The sequence below is a fragment of the Anser anser genome (assembly GCF_964211835.1).
Source record: "Anser anser genome assembly, chromosome: 3".
NCBI lineage: Eukaryota > Metazoa > Chordata > Aves > Anseriformes > Anatidae > Anser > Anser anser.
Genome location: NC_139722.1, coordinates 41,233,248 through 41,252,062, shown reverse-complemented (window position 1 = coordinate 41,252,062; position 18,815 = coordinate 41,233,248). Strand labels below are relative to the sequence as shown.

Sequence of the window (18,815 nt, the reverse complement as noted above, 5' to 3'; positions counted from 1 at the left end):
TGTTTACAGCTACATTTTTCTTTCTTTTTTTTCATAAGGTAACATTTTTTTCTTTATTGATGTGTTTTTTGTTTGCTGTTTTTTCAAAATAAGACTGGTGTTTATGTTAGAAATAAAGACAGAAACAGTGAAGGGAAAGTATCTGCATTATGTTTTATTGTTAATATCTTACAAAATAAGTGGTTTAATTACAACAAAACAAAACAAAAATAAACAAACAAAAGTTACAATTGGGATTATATACTATATACCATATATATACTATATGATTTGACCTGAGGGAGATTTTACTGTCCCAAAAAAAACAGTATGTCAAACTCATTTGTTCATGCTGGAAGCCTGAAACACAATAAATCTGACTGAGACATATGTACATGCATACATTTATATGAAAATATTGCTTTCCCTTGCTGAAATGTTATTTCACAGATACTTGCAGGTATGAGATTTTCTATGAAAGTTAAAGAGGAACATAAAATTTAATTGTGGAAATTTAAATCTGATTAACAGAATTATCTTCTTGTATAACACAATTATATTTGGAAACAACTTAATCCAAGACCAGTAATCTAGCAAAATTCAGGAAGAATTGTAATCTCATATAAACAAGAATATCTTCCCCTTAAAACATGCTAACAGAAAATTCAAAAGAGACAAGCCTGAATCAGATGGATAATTCAATATGTCTTCAATCTTTAACCTTAAAATGGAACAAAATCTTCATACTGTAAGGAATCTTCCGTATCCGACACCATACAAAATTTAATTAGCAAGAGTAAAACATTTTGAAGAGAAAACATTAAAGAGAACAAGTTTCTACTGTATAAGATTTAGCTACAGTACATTCCTGAAACATCACAAAATTCAGCCAGAGATTGTGTTTAAGAGCTGAGAAGTGCTAGGTGACTGAGGTGGTAATGTGAATATTCATAAAAGGGATTTTGATGTGAGAAGAACCCTAGAAATAATGTTGCATAAATGTTCAGATTCTCATGTCTATCCATGTTCTCCTTTGAAATATCATTTCCAAGCTCACAATAGTGTTTGAACAGTTTTCATTCCAGGCTTTAAATTCTTATATAGGGGTAAATGCAGCATTCTCAATACTGAGACAGATCTAGATTATTTTTTTTTTTCACTTTGTGGTATATCCAGAAGCATCTGACATATTTCTGGCGGAAAATACTTCAATGAAAGAAAAATGAACTATATGTCAAAATAGATTACTGTACATTGGAAACCAAAAGAAAAGCTACAGGTTTTGACTGGGCTACATCTAGTGGTGCCTAACCACAAAATCAACAGAGAAGAATCAGAACCAAATACACACAAAAAAATAAATATCTGACCTTGTTCCAAGATGCATGACAAACACAAGGGTAAACTAAATCCAATAACAACCAATTGCACGACCAGAAAAAAATAATAATGTTGGACTTCTCTCTGGCATATTTTATAAAGCTGCCTAAACACATTCATTTCCAATGCTGCAGGAAGGGCTAATCTGTAATTAAAGCTTTGCAAAAATTAGGACTGCCTATAAAGAAGATTGTGGAGCCTGAGAGCCTTGACAAAATAATGCAAGGTCAAAGTAAGAGAGACTAGTTGTTCTATTAGCACAACAAAAGAGCAAATATCAAAGCAATCTCCAGAACAATTACAGCAAGTAAGATGCTACATGTCAAAAACGAACAGCCAGGCAAAGCAGAGAAAAAGAGATGAGGTTTATGCAGAAGAGAAAACCTAAAATTTTCCTATCACACTGCTGATCAGCAGTATAGCTGATGCATGTTCAGCAACTAAATGAAATTCATTCCTAAACAGAAATCTTGTATTAGTGCCAAATACATGATGTATAGAGGAATAAAAAAAAAATAATAATAAATAATAAAAATAATATTTTTTTAAAAAAAAGACTTTAAAAGCAAATAACACTCCATGGACAGAATCCATATCTGCCCGTGTATGATACCAATGAATGCTAAATGGAAATGGGGTGATTTGATATGCCACTGCCAGGATTAGTTTTGCTGGCAACACTGTGCTGTCCTGTAACATTAACTGTATTGCAGCATGATCCAGCTTCTATGCCATCAGCAGAGCTCTCTCCTTTCACTAAGATGAGAAATACATCTCCCTTTTAATAAGAAAGGAAACGTGGGTGCAAGTGACAAACTAAATACTGGAGGGCATTCATTACAACTGCTTCCAGCCTAGCCCAGTGTATGGAGCAGTGGTGTTGCCTCAACATCAACCCAAGATGCTAACTTAGGGGGTCACTCTTAGCCTCTCTCTAAGTCTCCCAGCTTCCCAAAAGAGAAGAATGACCTCAATCTACATCCAAAATATTATATTCTTTCTGCAACATTTTGTGTAAGAAAGTACACTAAAGGCGGAGAAAGACTTTAGGTGTTCCCTGCTCCTGGTCTCCCTGGTCACCAGCATGAAGGAATACATCTCTGAAAATGCTCCTCTCCACTAAATACAGTTGGCTGTGGCATACCATGCCAAAAGAGGACCAGTACACTTCCCTGGGGGCTGAATAAACCGTTGTCTAGCCCTGAGGCTTTTACTTTTTTCTCTGTATGCATATGATTTTCAGCAATAGCTCTAAGAAAAATATGATGGCAGGAAGTCTATAGTAGTAAAGACAATAGATACCTTCTTAACCAACATTTGGCCCCAGTTCATTTAAGCAAATAATGTCTCACAGTAGCTATACTTTTCACTCTTTTTATGTCATTTTCTTGCTGGCTTACCCGAAACACTACATTTGCTTAGCAAAAAATGCCTAATGACATCTCCATTTCAAAAGACTTTTGAGAGGGGTTCATCTCACCAAAGCTTGGTCCCATACAGATTAGCTCTCTAGCTCAACATAAATCATGTAGGCACCCTTCTCAGAGAACATTGCCTGTATTGGACACATTTCCACATGTGCTAGATCACCTTCCTGAAGAATTAAATTTATGTATTGTTGGCATAAATTTCCCTGTTTTTTTGTTTTTTTTTTTTTTGTGCCCTTCATGAGAATCCAACTTAGAAGATGTTGTCTTGATTTTTTTTTTCCTTAGGCTTAGCATCTTTTGATTATGATGAAATCCATTTTAATCGACCATTCAATGACACGGTCTATACTTTAGTCACGAACTTACACAGCTAAGCTATTTTTAAAATAACTGGTCTAGTATGATAGCAGTTTAATCAAGACAGTATGGAGCTTAATGCAGGCTAAGCATTTCTCCACTGTACAGACAGTACTGTTGTCATTCTCACAGTAAACTGGCATTTAGAAGCAGTCCATTAAGGTATGTTATTGGAATTGGAGCTAAGACTTTGTGACAACTTACTAAGAAGGATACAAATCTAAAATTGTAACAAACAAATAAACAAAAACCTTGTAACATGAGGCATAAGCTTATAATGTCACTAAACCTCAGAAGAGAAAAATGACTAGATACCTCACTTGGAAAGCTGCTAGGGATTCCCATTTATATTTTGTACTGGCAACCTTAATGATAGTACAGGAATATACAGTTATAGAATATAGGAACAAAAAGAATGTCTAGAGGTTTTCTAGTCCCTTTCTGAGAGTTTTAGCACCTCTCAGAATTTTAGAATGGCAATGTTAAAGGCCTCAAGGAGTTTCCTAGTGGTTCTCTCCTTCCTCTGGAAACAATGATGTTCAGCACAGGATTTGATTCCTTAGTCTAGAAGAAAAGGAAAAATAATAGGTATTAGAGTCCATAAAAGCTGTGTTTTTTAAAACATCTGTTCAGTGAAAACACAACTGAAATTACATTTGAATGCTTTTAAAATACTTGAGACACAAACGTATCAACACATTGAAGTTTTATAAAATACCCAAAATACTAATTCATATGCAAAACAGTTTGTAAGCATCCTGAAAGTCAAGCGTCACCTAGCTTTGCTTAGCCAAGCCATTGGTTTATCTTTCTAATTATTAAACAAATCAAAACATTCATATTCATTGTATTTTAGTGGATTCTCATTTATCCATTTACTCAGAATAAAACTATTTCTGTGACTGTGCAAAGTGAAGAGCCCATAACTATATATTAATTGGTACTGAAATTGAAAGCATTTTAACAAACTTTCTAAAGACAGGTGTTACTGTCTGGGGCTGGTCTAAAGATTTAATGCAGGCAATATGATTTTGCTCTGAAGAGGCTTCTGATGTCCTTCTGGAGCAAATGGTCATTTCTTGAGTAGTCTTCAAAGTCTTCTTCATAGTTTTCCCAACTTACTTCTCTATAATTATTTTTTCCCTTTAATTTGAAAAAGGTTTATTGGAAAAAAAAAGGATTGGTATGAATGATCACACATTTGATGGCCATTCATTTGCCTTCAGCACCACTTTTTAGAGTATTCATAATGCAGAAAATGTGATTAAAATAATTTACTGTTCTTCATGAATAATAAATTTTGGAATAGTTTCTTATTCATGCATCTCTTACAGCAGAAGCTTGTCTGGATATATTGCTTGTTATGAAGCTACTGTTAATGGTATGGGTTAAAATTGATGATTACCTAGGTTTGTTTCAATATGTTTGGTCATATTTAGTACAAGTTTAGTCTAGCACATGGTTTAGTGCATACATAGTTTAGTACCTGCTTAGTTTGTTTGGATCTGGATCCTGCTGGATTCCTAGTTCCCTTGTCTTTTTGAAGAATCTGATATATATCTTATCTAAAGTCATTTAGTTGTCTTCATTAATTTTCTTCTTCATTTACAAATATTTAGTCCTGTGTAAAATCCCTTATAATAAAGGGATATTTTCTTCTCTTCTGACACTTTACCTTATGTCCAAGCTGAAGAACTCAGGTTACTAAAGTCCACTAAGAACCCAACCCACGTGCTCTCAAAGTTGCCTCTTCTTTCAGAAGAATCATTCTCTAATGGTCATGAGTGAACATACCTTATGAAATTATTTTTCATTCTACTCCAGCAGGGGGTACCTTCTTTTCTTTCTCCTTATACTTTTTTGTTCCTCTCCAGCAGCCAAAAGTATATTGTGTCTAGCTCCCTTTAAAAGCCTATCCCTTATTATTGGCACAACAATTTCTGAAATAAAATGAGATTCCTGTAGTATGTAAGTGTAAGAATTCATAATGAACAAGAATCATCACTCCTTGTCATCTCTCTCATGATTTCTTTTAGAGGAAAACTTATAGTCTTCAAGCTATTTTTCTACCTATTCAGAGTAGGACAATGGACATGTTAAATATTTTTATGTGCAAAAAATCTCCTGTATTTTATTGTGTTGAGTGGTTCCCAAGTTCTTCCTATGATACTCTATTCAATTTATAGTTATCTCTTTATTGATGATGTTTGGCAGCAGGCAAAAGGATAGAAGGATTCCATGAAAAGGAGCATAAACAGAGTATAAGAAGAGTAAGTAATGTTTACGTTAATGATCAGTGCAATGCAACCCAGTGGATCTCTAGAGCTAATGAGTTGGTGCTGAAGATCCACACTTTTTGTTCCCATTCTATTTAGTTTGAAGAGAACAAGACTTTTTGTGCTTAGTAACTCCTGGGTGACTGGTCAGCATCAAGGGGGTAGGGCATAATGGATATCTGCAAGAGCATAATGAAGATCTGCAAGGACTCTGTGAGTAAATCTGTGCTGTTCTTCGGCTCTGTGCTCTGCCATACATTGAAGTAAATACTTGAGCCAGGTGAGTTGATAGGCCTGCAATAAGACGGCTCTGTCAAAATTTATTCATTGTTAGCTAAACTGTGTCAATTTAAGAGCAAAGCATATCATGCTTTTGTGTTGGTTACACATTAATAATCATCTGCTTTTATGTCTTTGCTGGCAGAAAGTAAAATCTCCAGAGATTGCTTAGGGAAGAATGAAATTTCTTGCTAGGCTGTTTTTTTCTAATGGCTTTTCTTCAGTCTTGGCCTCTCACCATGCCTTGCGTCATGAGATACAAGATTATTCTTACTGTGGTGTTGATTTTTTGTTTGTTTGTTTGTTTGTTTTTTGTATGTAAGCTTCAGATTGAACATAATTTGAATGATTCAAATAATTTATCTGAGCAGGACAATTGAGCCAACCAAGCATCTTTATGACAAGAAAAGATATCCAAAGCACGTTTCCCTTTTTGCTTTCACCATCTGCTGGCCAGAGTCATTACAGTCATTCTTTTGGGCTGGAAATATCCAATTAATATGGGAAAAAAATATCTCTCACATCAGTTCAGAAACAATTATATAGTAATTCCCTAAGACGTTTTTTTTTACTGACTCACTTGGCCATCTTGCAGAATCCTCCACAGCCAAATGTGTACTCTGTTGAAAAATAGCTACATAAGTCTTTGAAAAGTGATTCTTCTAGACTGGAAGGAAGAAAGAGAATGAAGGAAGAAATATGTCCTGGACAAAGTGAGAGAGTAAAAAGAATCAAATGATCAAAAGATCAGAACATTGTGTTCCATCAGACAATTTCAAAATGTTCATATCTCCACACAAGTGTTAAGATTATTAAATATAAGTACAGAGTTTTTATTGACAGAGCAAGCTGTTAGGAGATCACTCAATGTTAGATGTAAAGTCTTTGGCCATGTACCTCTGTTAGTATGAAAGAGTTGTGTGACTATATCCCCATACATTAAACTAGGAAATCTGCTGTTCTTCATAACATAGTACATGGTGTTTTTATAATATTTCTGATAATTAGGTTTCTCTACCTACAGTCATAATATATTCTCTATATATAGTATACTGTATGGATGAAATAATTATAATATTTATCGTAGATGCAGGTATATAGATACAGATATAGTAGGAACTATATTGACAACAAGACAGAAGTATTCATGACAAATAGTACATTCAGATATAATCAGGTCTTTGCAGTGTTAAAGGAAGTGAGCTTGTTGAATCACCTCCCTTAAAACACATTCTTCTTTTGCATGAATCTGTTTTACGGCATGATGAAGCCTTACCATGCTAAAACTCACCTAAAATTCTTGCAACATCATAAAATATGGTTCCCAGTGCATCTATTTTGTGGCATCACATATGACTCTCGGGAATACTTAGTCAACAAAGCTGCAGCTGCTTGCAGAACTTGTCTTACATGTCAGGGAGAATATCTTCATGAATCCATGCAGCAGCTCTGAGCACTCTGCCATCACATTTTGGAGCTCACCTGCTCTGTGGCAGACAGCTGTGTGGGTGCGAGAAGGACACTGGATCTCTAGCAAGCAAACCCTGGCAAGATTAACCCTCCCTGATAGAAAATTCTCTCGCTAAATAACCAACTACATATACATTTCCAATATAATACCTATGTTATACATTGTTTGATCTCAAAAGCAGAACTCCATGACAGAATTAAAAACAGTTCATGAGTCTAACAGGCAGACCATGGGCAGATTTGACATTAACAGTTCAGTATACTACTTATTCAGGGTAAAAGCTAATTACTGAAATGTATAACAAGGATTTAAGTTTGTAAGAATATTTGAGATGAAATGATCACAAGCAGAATACCAGTATAGTTGAATTCTGTGGCATAAGCATACATGTCTTGTACACTCCTTGTTTGCATTTCCTCTGCCTTTTATCTTCAGAGACAAATGAGCTTAATTTCTCCTGAAAACAGAAGACTTTCCCTATCTTCTATAAGAATGGTCATAAAGAGGACCTGGGGAACTACAGGCCTGTCAGCCTGACCTCGGTGCCAGGAAAGGTGATGGAACAGGTCATCTTGAATGCAATCACGCAGCGTATGTGGGACAGCCAGGGGATCAGGCCCAGTCAGCATGGGTTCATGAAAGGCAAGTCCTGCCTGACCAGTCTCATCTCTTTCTATGACTGGGTGAGCTGCTGGTGGATGAGGGAAAGGCTGTTGATGTAGTCTACCTAGACTTCAGCAAAGCCTTTCACATGGTCTCCCATAGTATTCTTCTGGAGAAGCAGGAAGCCCACAGCTTGGACAGGTACGATCTTTGCTGGGTTAATAACTGGCTAGACAGACGGGCCCAGAGAGTAGTGGTGAATGGAGTGAAATCCCACTGATGACCACCAGTCAGGAGTGGTGCTTCCCAGGGGTCAGTGTTGAGGCTCATCCTCTTTAATATCTTTACTGATGATTTGGATGAGGGAATTGAGTGCACCCTCAGTAAGTTTGCAGATGACACCAAGCTGGGGGAAAGTGTCAATCCGCCGGAGTGTAGGAAGGCCTTGCAGAGGGACCTGGACAGGATGGGTCAATGGGCAGAGGCCAATGGGATGAGGTTGTACATGGCTAAGTGCTGGGTCCTGCACTTTGGCCACAACAACCCCATGCAACACTTGGGGCAGAGTGGCTGGAAAGCTGTGCAGAGGAAAAGGATCTGGGGGTGCTGGTCGGCACTTGCCTGAACATGAGCCAGCAGTGTGCCCAGGTGGCCAAGAAAGCCAATGGCATCCTGAGTTGTAACAGGAATAGTGTAGTCAGCAAGATCAGGGAGGTGATTGTCCCCCTGTACTCAGTTCTGTTGATGCCATACCTCAAGTACTGTGTTCAGTTTTGGGCCCCTCAGTACAAGAAGGACATCAAGGCCCTGGAGCATGTCCAGAGAAGGGCTATGAAGCTGGTGAAGGGCCTGGAACGCAAGTCCTATGAGGACCAGCTGAGGGAACTGGGGTTGTTTAGTGTGGAGAAGAGGAGGCTCAGGGGAGACCTTATTGCTCTCTACAAGTACTTGAAAGGAGGTTGTCGGGAGCTGGGGGTCAGCCTCTTCTTGCAGATAACTAGTGATAGGACAAGAGGGAATAGACACAAGTTGGACCAGGGGAGGTTCAGGTTGGAAATTAGGAGAAATTTATTCTCAGAAAGGGCAGTCAGTCATTGAAATGGGTTGCCCAGAGAGGTGATGGAGTCACTGTCCCTGGGGGTGTTCAAGGAAAGGTTGGACTTGGTGCTTAGGGACATGTTTTAGTGGCTGATAATGGTGGTAGGGAGATGATTGGACCACATGATCTTGGAGGTCTTTTCCAACCTTAATGATTCTATGATTCTGTGATTCTATGATATTAATTTCAGTGCCTATTGGTCTAAACTTTATTGAAGAGTTTTTTTTTTTATTGTTTGTTGTTGTTGAAACTCCACATTATATTATTCATATGGGAAATCAATCTAACAAGAGCAGTCACTTTTAGTAAATACAGTAGTGAGCTGTGGAAATGCTCAAATTTCAAATGATTTCATCTTTGAAATCTCTTTGAAAAATATTATGCTATTCTCCTCAGTATGACCATTACAGACTTCACTGTAATATCAGTGTTCTCTATTCATTTTGGTTTCAGTGGGAAATGGAGAAATTACTGACAATAAAAGGAGGCTTGAGTTTCCATACTAAAGGAACTATTGGACTTCTGACAGGTTGATAAGGGGTTAAATACAAAATGTACACAAGCCTCAGATCAGCAGTAGACAATCATTTCCACATGCAATGTGGGAATATTTTGAGTACTTTTATCCAGTCTTTTAGATGCTTTTTGTGATGAGTTCACATAAGAAAAATTGTTTCTCACTGTATTCATCAATACTGAAATCAAAGGCAGTCTGTCATTAATGTCACTGCTTAAAAAATAAATAAATAAACATTCACTAAGTATATAACATAACAGCATATGTGACTAAACTGTATAGGATCTGATTATTGTCTCCACTATAAATTAAACTACAAATATACAGCATGTGTATAATACATATGTGAACATGCTTATGCATGCATATACATGTGTAATTTGTTTATGCAATAGTGGTATCCACAGCTGCTTGCACTTAGAGATTCACCACCCAGTCCTCAGAAAAGACGAAGGACAACTGAAATATCTAGTGTAAGCCCAAGAGCCCCAGAAACATCCTGCACTGCTCAGCAGAGCAGGTGTGAAGTCTCACCTTCTGACAGGAAATATGGCAATTATCCTGGTCCTGGAAGGATTTTTCATTTTTTCCTCAAATACTGATACACTTCAGGGTTTTTGCAAACGATTACTCAATTTTGAAGTGTAACTAAAATGAAATTTCTACACCAATAAGATTGCACAGCTGCTGTGAAACAACGTAATCTCTTGCTACTGTGTAGACCATTTAACTCTACAATTATCTCAGGGGAGGATATAGGAAAGATACAGCCAAACTCTTTCCAGCTGTGCACAGTAAAAGGACAAGAAGCAATGGACATGGGAAATGCCAATTCAATTTAAGGAATATACATTACAACAAGGGTGGTTACAATGAGGGAGCAGGCTGCAGAGAGAAGTCTAGGATTTGCAATGTATTCACAAGAAACAATAGGAATCTGATGTAACTGATAAAGCAGTTCTGAACTTCCTTACCATGATGTATAAGAACTGCTACAAAATATAATCTGGGACTTCCTTGCAGATCCTTCATATTTTCTAAAATATTTATGTCATTAAATTCCCCAGGTATTAAATTCCATCTTCACTTTATTTCCAGGAGTAGCTTCTTTTATTTTCAAGATTGGTCTGGGAAATTCAGGATTATGTGGCAAGATTGAAGTACATAGCAAACAGGTTGGATTGCACAAGCATTGCCTCCGTTGCTCTCCAAGGCACTCACAAGAGCACATCTCAAAGAAATGAGCCATTTAAACTGAAAGACATTTAAACTGAAAGACACTATGCTGAACTGCACAGTAAATCTTCTAGTATGTGTGTAATATATTCAAATGAATTAACCATACACATCTAGATAGACATAGATTTAGGAGAGAGAAAGAATGGGGTGGAAGTAGTGTTCAGCTTAAAACCCATAGGCATCATTCTAATTTGTGGCTTTCCTTATAGGTGATCCTCAGGGCTCAGTTCTGTAGAGTACTGAGTAACCTCACCTACCTCTAACTTCAAAGGGATTCAAGGGCACTCAATGCCTCTCAGAATAGAGCTTTAGCTTGTCAACATGTTTAAGCTCCAGACATTTATTTACAATGAATAAAATAACACTCCCTTCTATGCTCTCCCCTTTCAATAGTGTATTTCTCCCTTCAGGCCTGATTTAGAGAAGTGTTAAGTACAGTGAACACTTACTCCTTTCTTTTTTCTACACCAATTAACGCTGACAGGTTCAGGGACGAATGTTTCAGAGGATTTCTTTATTACTTGGGTGGTCTTTGGAATAGAGTGATGAAATTTAGTACTAAACTCAGTGCTAAATCTAGAACTGTGGAACATCAGGCATAGAAACCTTATTTTTGTTTTTATTTATTTTTACTTTTTATTTTTATTTTATTTATATTTTTGCATATTGTTGTAAAAGTTCTAGAAGTATGTTTCTGCCCAGGAACCCAAGCAGGATAGTGGTTTTAACTTATACTGGTCACTGAACTCTAACTTAACCTTTATTATGGTGTGATGAAAGTGATACCAAAATTAACTCACTCAAACTCCCTCCCTAGCCATCCAATATTGCCATTCAGCAATACTGAATCCAAGAAGAAAAGAAGTTGGTGATATTTCAAACACAAGTCTCCAAGGAATACAAGGAAAACAAGACCAAGGAATAGCTTCCTATCCAAGGAACAGTATAGAGACTCATCCAAAGACAGTATAAAGACTGTCTTCATGTTCTACTCTATTTTGTTTGAATTGTTATTGTAGGACAAAACAGAACAAAAATTAATAGAGCACACATTGCTACTTCCATGAAACACAGCATACTACGTGTCACTTTGCTGTTAATGTGCAAAGTTGAATGCATGAGCCAAAAGGAAGCACCTAAAATGAGGACACTGAAAGCGTACTTCATCTCACCTAATGTCAGGTGAACTATTTGAAGCTATCTCTTTTAATTCCCTGTATAGTCATGGGACAAAATAAGAACTTTTATGAGGTGTTTTCCACTGTTCTATATTACGAAGCTTTTTTTAGGACGTAAGGAATTACATTTCCATTGACTGTGAAAGTAACTTCAATAAATAACTTTAGTTTTTAGAAGTAATCAAAGAATCACAGAATTGTAGGGGTTGGAAGGGACCTCGAGAGATCATCGGGTCCAACCCCACTGCCAAAGCAGGTTCCTTAGAGCAGGTTCTCTTACACTAAGCTTCTATGCGTAAAGTATCTGATGCTGGGTAACAGGAATTTCATTCATGCTTAACAGGACTAAAGTGCTGGGAATTATTTTAATGGTCTTAAACAAGTCAGTCAAAAGTTGCTGTGTCTTTTACTGAATTTGTAGCTAACTTGTGATGAAATCATTTTGACTTTGACTAACCATGAAGAAAGAATTCTAATTTTGAGCTTCCGAAAAGATCTGAGAACTGTGGTCAAGCCTAGGTCTCTCGTGTCTTGCAATTATACATTATGCACCTTGTCGCAAATTCATACCCTATCTCTAGATATCTTCAAGAGATTGAAAGGAATGGTAAACATGGTGTTCTTTCAAGCACAACAACAGATTCTTCCAACTGTGATGACAGATAGACCAGGTCTACTACTGAATAGACCAAGTCACATACCCTCCTGAGGTTTTGCTCCCATTCTCCTCTGGAAGAAACCTTTATCCAGTTTGTATTATTATGCCTTGTTTGGAGTGAATTTTCTATGAGTCTCATGTATTACTGTCATATCACGGCCCTGTTTTTCTGGTGTTTGTGTTTTGGGTTTTTTTGGACATTGTGGCCATTCAAATGCTTGCACTGTCAAAAGGAAAGAGAAAAAGAACAAACAGAAGGCAGCACTTTCAACAACAGAACATCTTATGCTGACTTAAGTCATGTATGAAATTATGGCCTTAGATGGGTGATGAGATTTTACTTTGAACAGAAGGTGGATAAAACACCAACTAAAGAGAAATGCATACACAATTATTAAGCACGCCTTAGGTTAAGTACTTGATCTTGGATTAGTCATTAGAGTTATGTTCTATAAAAGACTTCAGTACTTTAAGCATTTCATTTCCTTTGACTGTTCTACTGGCTAGTGACAAATGCACTCCAGCTCAAAGACAATGGGGTAATGTGATCAGCACCAGGAGGAGCAGAAGTAGAAAACAGAGACACAAGTGAGGTCCTCGCAGTTCAACAATGCTACACAAAAATTTGGCATGAGCCACTTCCACTGCCTTCTCTGAGGAGATAACTTTGAGCTTATCTAAAACTGTGAGCCAAGCCATGACAGGTGACATGCAGTCATTTGTGTTGTATACGCTTGTGCTTAGTGTTTTGTGTTGACTAGCACTAGTTCTGTTCAGCAAGCACTGGTGTTGTGGGTTTTTTTTGTTTGTTTGTTTGTTTTTGTTTGTTTGGTTGGTTGGTTGGTTGGATTTGGTGGGGTTTGGGGGTTTGTTACCTTCAGGAATTTAATTCTTCATGTGACTTATGCACAGTATAGAGAAATTCTACAGTATTTTCACTACAAGGTGACAGGAAAATGGAGATATAGGAAAAATAATTTATAGGTCCAGGAGTCCTTTGTTTGTTGCAGCTCCATGAGTTCTGTACCTCTGCACACTGTACGGTGGAAACAATAGTGTTCTCTATTATCTCTGCTCCTGTTAGCTAGAGAGCTTTTTTGGGGGGCAGGAATTGGCTTCTATGGTGAGTCTGTGCAGAAAGTATCACAGTGGAGCACATATGAGAATTTTTTCCAACTAATAAGCATAATTATAAATGCTGAGTATCTAGGAAATAGCAGGAAAAAAAAGAAAGAAAGAAAGAAAAAAAGAAAAAAACAGTAAATAAAACAGATTTCAGTTTGTGAAGTGTTCTTTATTTAAGGGAGAAAAGATTTATTGAAATAAGAATGTCATATACTTTTATGGCATTACTTTGTATTAACAAAATGTCACAGTGTACAGTATTGTATTAAAAAAGCCCTAATCGCATTAGAATTAGGTAATTGCATGGGCTGAGAGGATGGAGAAAAGAGAGTATTCTTTTATTGAAAAAGTTCCCCACCACATCACTTGTGCATTAGCAGCAGGGGTGGGGCGGGAGCAGCTCTTTGTTTGCAAAAGGCTGGGAACAACTACAACATTCACACTGCCAGAATACTTTATTAGTATTCCTTGTCTTACAGCCTGGCAAGTGGAAAACTAGAGATCTGTCATCAATTACAATGGTGATGATGAACCAGCCTAAAATAGGCCAGTGAACAGGGTTAATGCCCCTGTGGTTTGCCAATTACCTAAATTATTTGCAGTAGTTTTAGTGTACATCTGCAATGAATACAAATAGAAAGCACATGATGTCTGGAATGCAGCATGTTTAAGATCAGCTTTGGTGTTAACAGAGGAGGGGAAACAACTGACATGGTTTAACTGAAATATTTCAGAAGAGGAGCTCTCACTCACATCTCTCTCCCCAACTTCTCACATGTGAAATAGACTCCATTCTGTTTGGCAGCCCTATGTTGTTTTCTGTCTAGGGTGAACCTGATAGGGAAGCATGGAGCTGCCAAGTCTGCAGCAAGTATCACTGGCCAATTTCACCAGTCCTTGGCAATGACTCATCCAGAATGACCATGGAAATGGATTGGCAGGACCAACAGCAGAGGAACTCAGCTCACCAAGGTTTTTCTCTTCCAGCAGAATTCTGTTGTAGACAGAAGGTGACCATGAGCAGAAGAAAAGGAGGTATTTAGGCAGGCCACTTTTAAATACACCCAAATTATAAAGAATACTCAAAAAAAGCAAACAAATAAACAAACAAACAAAAAAAACACCTTTTATTGTATGCATATGTTCCTTCAAAACTTTTTTAGAAGGTTTTGTGGTACGATACAGAGAGAAATCTTTTACAGTGACTCAGAAAAGCTTATACCCTCGTAACAACGAACTTTTATTCTTTATAGGGAAAACAGCTGGACTGCCACTGGTTTGGTGAATGTGTAGATTGACTGCTCTTTCTTCTTGGTCTGCTTTTTTCACTTCTTTTCTTTATACGATTCCTTCCCACTTCTCCTTTAACTGCTTCAGAAATCTTTGGGTAATTGCAGTGACTTGTTCACAATTCCTGTATCCAACCACAATGACTCTCTGTTATTTAAAAGATTGCATGAATAACTATTGGCATCTCTTAGAGTTGTCTGCTATTCCTAGATTTTGAAACATATATTTTGTGGCCTGATAAGCCTCTGCATTTTAAGTAAAAAGCACAGAATGCAACAGAATATTTGGTATACTACAATTGGACTACTTATAACTTTATAACCTCTTGGCTTTCGTATAAACCTGGAGTCTAAATCCACTACAAACATCATTTGGTTAAGAAATCAAAAAGTAGATGCTTAGAATCCTGTCACTTACTGTGGCTGACCTCAGCATTGTCTAAGCAGACAGACCAAAACAGAAGAAATAGGTTGCTTTCTAATTTTCCTCTGTGTTCTCAGGGCATGGATAATAAGCACCAGTAGAATTGGCCTCCCTTCAAAAAAACAGATAATTTAGGAGAATAAACACAAAAACTCAACTCAACTACAGGAAAAGCACAAAGGTTATTACTCTCTCCAGGGTATCAGAAAGGAATAGGCTATTAAGTATTGCCCACTAAAGTAAAGCAAATACTATGACCCAATGTTAGTTTAGAGGTCATTATTTTGAAATGAGCTCTCTAAGATAGTGCTACAATATCAACTGATTTTATTCAGCCTGCTATTAACAGTGACTACACCTTCTAACATGAAGAAAATATATAAAGAATTAAGATCTACTGAATTTTTTACAACTTCTGAGTGGATAAAACTTTCAAAAGAAGACCATTGTTCATAAATAAATAAATAAATAAATAAATAAATAAATAAATCCTTTAATTCATGTACAGAAATATTGTAGAAACACTGAGTAAGATTTTAGCCACTTTCTTGCTTATTGGACATACTGTTGTCATACTACTAACATAAAATGTGTTGATTCACTTCACAGAATATCCAGAATTGTTACTAAATTCCACAGTGACCAGTTTCTTATGCTAATTGATAATCTGGTGTTCTCCAAAGATTAAAGAAAAGTGAAATTAAAGCTATAAAATCAAATGATAACAACTTTATAATGTCTCTTTAATTTAGTAAAATGCAATTAAAGTCACAAAGAGATAGAACTATGAATATCAAGATGAAAGTAATTGACAGAGTAAATGTTACAGAGCATGGCTGCAGAAGAGCAAAAAGAAATGTCAATAAACTTCAGTGTTGCTGAGCTATCTAAGCAGGCACATTGAACGGCAGAAGACTTGAGGACAGCCAATAGTAAAGAAAGCTATGATGAACGTTTATGAAATTACTAGTAGATAGTATTGAAAGGCTCTGGTTTTATAGGCATGCAAAAAACACTAGAAATGCAATGTGGACTGTAATTACAGTAGAAGCCTGAGAGTGTACAAGAAAAATGCTTCACTGATTGGAATAATTTGAGCTGAATATACTCCAATTTGTAAAACCCTCAGTTTCTGGCAACATGTGTTTTAAAAATGGTTTCTTATAGGTTGTAATCTGTGGAGAAGTTGCCTTGGTATTCACATTAAGCTTTTTGAGGCTGGTAGAGACATAGTAGTATAACCTATATGGTGACAAATGAGTCAGTCATGGTCTATGTCCGATGTGACATTCATATTTATCACAAAACTTATTAGCATAACTGTAAATAAGTTGCATTGCTGTTGATCATGTAATGTAAGAAACTTCGTAGAAACTATACTTTTAAATTTCTATTTTCTTATCCCTACAAATAGAATGTTTGGGTCCAGGAAAAAATCCTTTTGAGGGTACCTTCACCAAATGTATTCTGTGAAGAGGAAGTAGAAATCCAGTCCCTACAGCTTTCAATATAGCACATTCATAACCTGAATATTTTAAATTTGCATTGTAAAAACAGGATAAACCTGTGCTGCTGGATTCCTCCTACTTGTTCTAGACACCTAGAACTTTTGACCTGTGAAAATCTTGCCAAAAAAAATCCAGATTATTGGGGAAAAGAATGTGTATCTAGTTCATGAAAATCAAACATTTAGACAGTTGACACTCTTTGATAGAGTCATGGGATCAAACTTTTCTTCTGAAACAAGAGAATGCAAAGACATAAGGATAAGTCATCTGACATAATGACTTTTTGATTAGTCTACTAAATTTTGGTTCAACTTGATATTACAATTTCAAGATTAACTGTCTTTCACAACCTGAAAAAAAATGTACAGCCAAGATCTAAGTTAGTATAACTCTGGTGTCAGCGTGTTCTATAAATTATAGGATTTCAGAAGTAGACAAGCATCTCTACTCTACTATGTTATTTAAAACATAGACAGTAAGTTTATAATTCCTAGCAATGTTAAATGGTACTGCTTGTTTGAAAAGAAACAAGCAATATCTTCCTGATTCACAAAGTATACTGAAATCTAATATATTTAAAGAAAAGTATGAAGACTAAATCAGGAATGTATATTTAGATTCAGAATAACACATCCAGTGGATCATAAAATAAAGCTTAACATACTTTGTGGGCAATATGAAAGTCATGAAAGAAAAAATATTTACAGTCTGAAGCCAGTTTCTAATACACAGTTGCTCAAGTGTTTGTTAACAAGGATCACAAGAGAAAATTTTGAACTAAATTGGGGGGGGGGGGGGGGGAGGGTATGTTATGTGTGTGAGTGTTGTGGTTTAACCCGGCTGGCAGCTAAACACCACACAGCCGTTCGCTCACCCTCCCCCCTCCCTCTCTGGGATGGGGGAGAGAAATGGGAAAGTGAAGCCGGTGAGTTGAGATAAAGACAGTTTATTAAGACAGGAATATAATGATAACAATAATAATAATAATAGTGATAATGATAATAGTATTAATAATAATAAAGTGTAAGAAAACAAGTGATGCACAATGCAATTGCTCACCACCCGCTGACCGATGCCCAGCCTATCCCCGAGCAGCCGGCCCCCCACCCCGGCCAGCCACCCCTATATATTGTTTAGCATGACGTCAGATGGTATGGAATACCCCTTTGGCCAGTTTGGGTCAGCTGTCCTGGGTCTGTCCCCTCCCAGCTCCTGCTGCACCCCCAGCCTGCTCGCTGGCAGGACAGAGCGAGAAGCCGAAAAGTCCTTGGCCTGGTGTAAACACTGCTCTGCAACAATTAAAACATCAGCATGTTATCAGCGCTCTTCTCATCCTAATCCAAAACATAGCACCCTACCAGCTACTATGAGGGAAAATTAACTCTGTCCTAACTGGAACCAGGACAGTGAGTAGTATGTTCATGTATGATACAACAGATTTTCAAGAAAATAATGTCTTAGAAAACAAAGACTAAAAAAACTAGATGTCATAAGTTGGAAAACAGAAAAAAAAAAATAGTTCATTAGCTGGAAAAGGACTTTATAACTTTTCATAATCCCAACTTCTTCCGTAGGCTTAAAGTGCCATCTGCACATTTTTGTGAGTTTGGAGTAGCCAGCAAAACCTCCACTGAGGGCTGTTTCACAATTACAGTATCCTTCCCATTCTGGCGTGTAAAGAATGATCCAATGTGTTGCACTGCTGGGCTTGCCTGCGAACCATCCTCATCACCCTCTTTACAACATGAGAGAAAATAAGACTCAGATCATAAGATTTTATAAATAATATTTTACTAAGGGATATGAAGTTCAGGTGACACAAGGCAAGAACTGACCAAGGTTTGGTTATAGATTTTTTGATCAGAAGTATAGTACATAGAAAACAAATACAGTCACTATGAAATAATTTTGTCTTGGAGACAGAGATACTAAGGTTGTTTTACACTCATCACAGATTCTTTAGTAGTCCATATAAGTTAGTACAGCTCACATGTGAGCCCTTT

General features: G+C 36.9%; 1 long non-coding RNA gene across 1 annotated transcript; it reads right to left on the bottom strand.

Moving 5' to 3' along the window:
- Nucleotides 1–4,957: 4,957 nt before the first annotated feature.
- Nucleotides 4,958–17,904, bottom strand: LOC310896130. Its single transcript, XR_014581211.1, has 3 exons — nucleotides 17,872–17,904; nucleotides 15,299–15,416; nucleotides 4,958–14,585 (listed from the first exon to the last, which is right to left on the bottom strand). It is a non-coding gene; the product is annotated as an uncharacterized lncRNA (long non-coding RNA).
- Between the last annotated feature and the right edge of the window lie 911 nt (nucleotides 17,905–18,815).